At 48.2% G+C, this 6268-nt stretch overlaps 1 non-coding gene across 1 annotated transcript; it reads left to right on the forward strand.

The window, feature by feature from the left end:
* Window positions 1-593: 593 nt before the first annotated feature.
* On the forward strand, window positions 594-665 carry trnam-cau (transfer RNA methionine (anticodon CAU)). The gene has a single exon. It is a non-coding gene; the product is annotated as a tRNA-Met (tRNA).
* Window positions 666-6268: the final 5603 nt, after the last annotated feature.

Here is a 6268-nt window from a genome sequence, read left to right on the forward strand (position 1 = left end):
GACCACACTGAGTTACACCTTTTATGCAAAACATCTCCTAAGTCAAAGGGTGAAATTCAGGAAAACCCCACACTCTTTTTTCCGTCTTCCTTGCTGGAGCCCCGAGTACAAACGTCAGCGATTGCAACATCTCTTGTTTCTTTCAACAGCAGCCTTACCCAAACACTTCCACAGCAGTCAGACTGCGCTCATACATCCTCCCCGGCTCCTACCTTCCAACCCTCAGCACAATTTGCTAGGAATTTAAAACACTCAGCCTCACTTACCTCGGCGTTTCAAGGGAGCTTTATTCAAAGCTGCCCTTGTACATTAACACAGAGCCAGAAAGTTGTGGGTTAAAGTGCAACTCTTGTGATTTGAGCAGAGTCGATGTAAACTCCCTGGGGCCAGGGGGTGGGTGCTGCATTCTCCGAGGAGCCTTCCTTCAGCTGAGAACCTGGTTAATGGAGAAACTCTCAAGCTTTCAACTCAATTCAGGAGAGGCAACAGTGTAGTGGCATTGTCACCCCTGTAGTAACCCAGTAGTAAGAAGTCTCACAACACCAGGTTAAAGTCCAACAGGTTTATTTGGTAGCAAAAGCCACCAGGACCGTAGCAGAGTGGCGCAGCGGAAGCGTGCTGGGCCCATAACCCAGAGGTCGATGGATCGAAACCATCCTCTGCTATTCCTATGGGTGGCCCGGTAGCACAGTGGTTAGCACTGCTGCTTCACAGCTCCAGGGTCCTGGGTTCGATTCCCGGCTCGGGTCACTGTCTGTGTGGAGTTTGCACATTCTCCTCGTGTCTGCGTGGGTTTTCTCCTGGTGCTCCGGTTTCCTCCCACAGTCCAAAGATGTGCGGGTTAGGTTGATTGGCCTGGTTAAAAATTGCCCCTTAGAGTCCTGAGATGCGTAGGTTAGTGGGATTAGCGGGTAAATATGTGGGGGTAGGTCCTGGGTGGGATTGTGGTCGGTGCAGGCTTGATGGGCCGAATGGCCTCCTTCTGCACTGTAGGGTTTCTATGATTTCTTTTGGAGCGCTGCTCCTTCATCAGGTGAGTGGAAGTTCTGTTCACAAACAGGGCGTATAAAGACACAAACTCAATTTACAAAATAATGGTTGGAATGCGATCCAGTATAACCTAGTAGACCACAGGGCAAAACCAGGTTCAAATCCCACCCCAGCAGATGGTGAAATTTGAATTCAATTTTGGGGTGGCACAGTGGTTAGCACTGCTGCCTCAGCGCCAGGGACCCGGGTTCGATTCCCAGCTCGGGTCACTGTCTGTTTGGAGTCTGCATGTTCTCCCCGTGTCTGCGTGGGTTTTCTCCCACAATCCGAAAGACGTGCTAGTTAGGTGCATTGGCCATGCTAAATTGACCCTAGTGTCAGGGGGATTAGCGGGTTAAATATCTGGGGTTATGGGGATAAGGCCTGGGTGAGATTGTGGTCGGTGCAGACTCGATGGGCCAAATGGCCTCCTTCTGTACTGTAGAGATTCTATGATTACAGCCCTCCAAATGAACACTTAGAATCATAGAATCCCTACAGTGCAGAAGGAGGCCATTTGGCCCATCAGGCTTACGCTGACAACTCTAGCCCCACCCCCCCGCAACCCTATACATTTACCCCACTAATCCCCCCGACATCCCCCTAACACTAAGGAGCAATTTAGCATGGCCAATCAATGTCTTTCGGACTGTGGGAGGAAGCCGGAGCACCACGCAGACATGGGGAGAATGTGCAAACCCCACACAGACAGTGACCCAAACCGGAAATCGAACCCCGGTCCTTGGCGCTGTGAGGCAGCAGTGCTAACCCACTGTGCCACCGTGCCGGCCACTTCATTGGCTTTATGTCACTTAATGATTTCCTGAAGTTGCAATTGGTGTTATAGAATTGGCAAGTCCTCCATTCTTTCCCGACTCACTGGCCTCACACTCGACTCTGATCCTATTCTCACTTGACATTCGCACTCGCTCATTTCCATTACGGGATTGCTGTTTTGGGAATCCTATCTATTTTTGAATTCCCAAGCCTGGGTTCAGGAGGAATGGGGCACATTTACCCCAGCCCCAACCGAGACCATTTAGGTTAGCTAATCCCGCAGATTGAGACTCGAATCTGCCTGGTGTCTGTGGCACTGGTTAGTCACCTACTCAGCCATCATGAAGGAGTTAGTTTCAGATGAAAAGAAATCAACTTTCCCAACCTATTTGTTCACAGGACGTGTGCATTGCTGGCTACACCAGCATGTGTTGCCCACCTCTTTACAAGGTGGTGAACTGCCTTCTTGAACCGTGGCAGCCCATGTGGCGTAGGTACACCCACAGTGCTGTTAGGAAGGGAGTTCCAGGATTTTGATCCCATGACAGTGAAGGAATGGTGATAAAGGTCCAATGTGGAGATGCCGGCGTTGGACTGGGGTAAACACAGTAAGAAGTTTAACAACACCAGGTTAAAGTCCAACAGGTTTATTTGGTAGCAAAAGCCACACAAGCTTTCGAGGCTCTGAGCCCCTTCTGAAGAAGGGGCTCAGAGCCTCGAAAGCTTGTGTGGCTTTTGCTACCAAATAAACCTGTTGGACTTTAACCTGGTGTTGTTAAACTTCTTACTGGATAAAGGTCCAACACAGGTGAGTGACTTGGAAAAGGAACTGGCAGCTGTTGTTGTCCCATGAGCCTGCTGCTCTTGTCCTCCTACGAGATAGAGGTGGCAGGCTTGGAAGGCGCTGTCAAAGGAGCTTCAGTGAGTTTCTGCAGCGCATCTTAGAGATGGTACGCACTGCTGCCATTGCGCATTGGTGATGGAGGGAGTGAATGTTTGTGGATTGGGTACCGATCAAGCAGGCTGCTTTATCCTGAATGGTGCGAGCTTCTGAGTGCTGTTGGAGCTACACTCATGCAGGCAAGGGGAGAGTATGCTGCCACATTCCTGACTAGTACCTTCTAGCTGGTGGACAGGCTTTGGGGAGTCAAGTGATTTGCTTGTTGGAGAGTTCCCAGTCTCTTAGTAGTCATAGTATTTATGTAGTCACTCCACTCCAGTTTCTGATCAAGGGTAGCCTCCAGGATGTTGATGGTGGGAGATTCAGCAATGGTAAACATCAGGAGTAGATGGTTCGATTCTCTTTTGTTGAGGAATGCCATTACCTTGCATTTGTGTGGTTTGAATATTACTTATCACCTAACAGCCCATGCCTGAATCTTGTCCCTGTCTTGCTGCATTAGGACATGGACTGTTCATTATCTGAAAAGTTACGAAGGGGATTGAATACTGTGCAAATATCAACAAATATCCCCACTTCTGACCTGATGATGGAGGGAAGGTCATTAATGAAACAGCTGAAGATGGTTGGGCCTAGGACACTACCCTGAGGAACTCCTGCAGAGATGTCTTGGGGCCGAGATAATTGACCTCCAAGAACCACTGTTATCTTCCCTTCTGTTAGGTACGACTCCAACCAGTGGACAGTTTACCTCCCAATTCCCATTAACTTCATTTTTACCGTGCTCTGTGTTGCCGCACTTGGTCAAATGCTACCCCGATGTGAGGGGAATTCACTCTCATCTCATCTCTGGAGTTCAGCTCTTTGGTCCCAGTTTGGACCAAGTCTGTAGTGAAGTCAGAAGTTGAGTGGCTCTGCCGTAACCAATAATTGTCTAAAAGTTTATTTATCAGTGTCAGAAGTAGGCTTACATTAACACAGCAATGAAGTTACTGTGAAAATCCCGTAGTCGCCACACTCCGGCGCCTGTTCGGGTACACTGAGGAAGAATTTAGCATGGCCAATGCACCTAACCAGCACGTCTTTCGGACTATGGGAGGAAACCGGAGCACCAGGAGGAAACCCACACAGACACGGGGAGAATGTGCAAACTCTGCACAGACAGTGACCCAAGCCGGGAATCGAACCCGGCTCCCTGGTGCTATGAGGCAGCAGTGCTAACCACTGTGCCACCGTGCTGCACTCAACAGGCAGTTGGAAGCGGGCACCAGTCCAAATGAGGAATAAAGAATGTAATAACATTAACATAGTAACATTACTCAGTTCACGGGTCAGTATAACAAAGCAATTGCTTTTCAGGTTTCTTTCTTGTGGTCCGCAGCCTTTTAAAATTGATTTTTTTGGAACACACGCAACATTGGTATTCATACAGAAAGACATTAATGAACAAGGGTGGCTTTATAACAACAGAGTATCAATTATTTTCCCCTGTTCGAGATTCATTAAATCCACGTTCAAATTTACCAGGGAGGCTTTGAACTCTTGGCTCGATGCATCTGCAATATTTATATCCATGCTAGTTTGGTACCTTAACCGCTGGGTTACTTACTACACCCACGCTGTATAATTCTTCGCAAATAACAGTACTTTGGAAGAATTTAATTAAAAGTCATGTCCTGGAAAATGTGAAATTGAATAACAGCAATTCATTCACTTATTCAAAAGTTTGCAAACTACTATGGAATAATCTGTTGTTGAGTAATAAACATGTGGAACACTAATTTGCTGGTTAGAGTAATTAGTCAGTGGGTGGACCTTTTAATAAATAATATTTTAATCTCAAGCACCCTTCTTCACTCGAGCGCTCACGTCACTTGATAAGTCAGGCGGGTGAGCTGTAGACTAACTTTCGATTCTGCCCATCTTCCTCAAGGTAGGGGTTTACTGGAAAGTATTTCTCTCTGTTCAAGTGAGTTGTGAGTTTGGTTCTTCAGGGTGGGATCAGGGATCTTCAGGATCAGACCAAATTGGAAAATGGTGATTCTTTTTTAAGGAACAATTTGTGGGCAGTATCTGAGTGAGGCTGTGCTTTGTCTGGGATATCACATTGATGGGCTATTAGTTTTGGTGATCCTTGCTCTGACCTGCACTCACATCTGGGTAAAGCACAGGGGCAGCCACCGTCTGACCAAATTACGGTGGCACAGTGGTTGGCACTGCTGCCTCACAGCGCCAAGGATCTGGGTACGACTCCCGGCTTGGGTCACTGTCTGTGCGGAGTCTGCACGTTCTCCCCATGTCTGCGTGGGTTTCCTCCGGGTGCTCTGGTTTCCTCCCACAGTCCGAGAGACGTGCTGGTTAGGGTGCACTGGCCATGCTAAATTCTCCCTCAGTGTAACCGAACAGGCGCCGGAGTGTGGCGACTAGGGGATTTTCACAGTAACTTTATCGCAGTGTTAATGTAAGCCTACTTGTGACACTAACAAATAAATTTTAAAACTTGGTCGTTTGGAACTGAAAGGCAGTTGCTTTCACTGCTATCCTTTAAAATAAGGCAAAGGGTGGGACCTTTTTGCAAACTGAGGGGATATTTTCATCTCTTGCTGCACAATTTCACTCCAAACAATTGATGCGGAGTCCCTTTACCTTTAATCCCCAGTTAACTGTTGCTCCGCTGGGAGTCAGTGTGGCCACTGGGGGGCGCAAGATGCACCATGATGACATCTCCTTCCATTGCTCTCTGCTCAGTGGGAGAAAGGATTTGTTATCATCCAATCAGAATTCGGGCTTTTCAGGGCCCCCTCGCTCCCACACATCCCTGGGCAGCAAATCACGTAGCACTCAGTAAAGTGGCAAGATTTGTTGTGTGAATCTGCTTCGTTGCAAATTAGGTCAGCAGGCAGCCAAACAGAAAGAGAGAACTTGCATTCATATGGCAACTTTCACAATCTCATGACCTCCCCATGCATTCTCCAACCAAATAAGGGCAGAAGCTGGACTGATGCACCAGGGAGAACAATCACTCTCCCCTCCCCCACCCCCCATTCCTCCACCCCCTCCCCCACTCCCCCCACCCTTGCCCCCACTCCCCCCACCCTCTGACCCAGTTCGACAGAGGCTGAGAGCTGCGTTGACACAGACTCTCTGTGCGACCACTGTCATGTCTGTCAGTGTGATTGAAATGGAAGGAGTGCAGGGCTGGCTGGAGAGGAGGAAAAATTGGCTGGACTAAGAAGATTTACATTGTCTCTCTAATGATTCCAGTGAAAAAAAGATCTGTTTGCCCACACCATGAGCTCACAGATTTCTTTGTTCTGGCAGTGGTCCATAAAACATCAGCTTTGATCTGCGCTTTGGCGAGGAACCCTGTGTAATCTGTTAACATTGGCCAGGTACACCCTCTGAACAGTGCATAGGTGCATTGTCTCGCTACACCTGGGCGTCAGTTTACATGACACAATCTACAGCTTGCTGACTTTGTGAAGCTGAACAGACCAGGCCCTTTATCCCAGAATTGAGAAGACTGAGAGATGACACCGATAGAGTTCTCCAAAATTGTGA

Source organism: Mustelus asterias, chromosome 12 (assembly GCF_964213995.1).
Source record: "Mustelus asterias chromosome 12, sMusAst1.hap1.1, whole genome shotgun sequence".
NCBI lineage: Eukaryota > Metazoa > Chordata > Chondrichthyes > Carcharhiniformes > Triakidae > Mustelus > Mustelus asterias.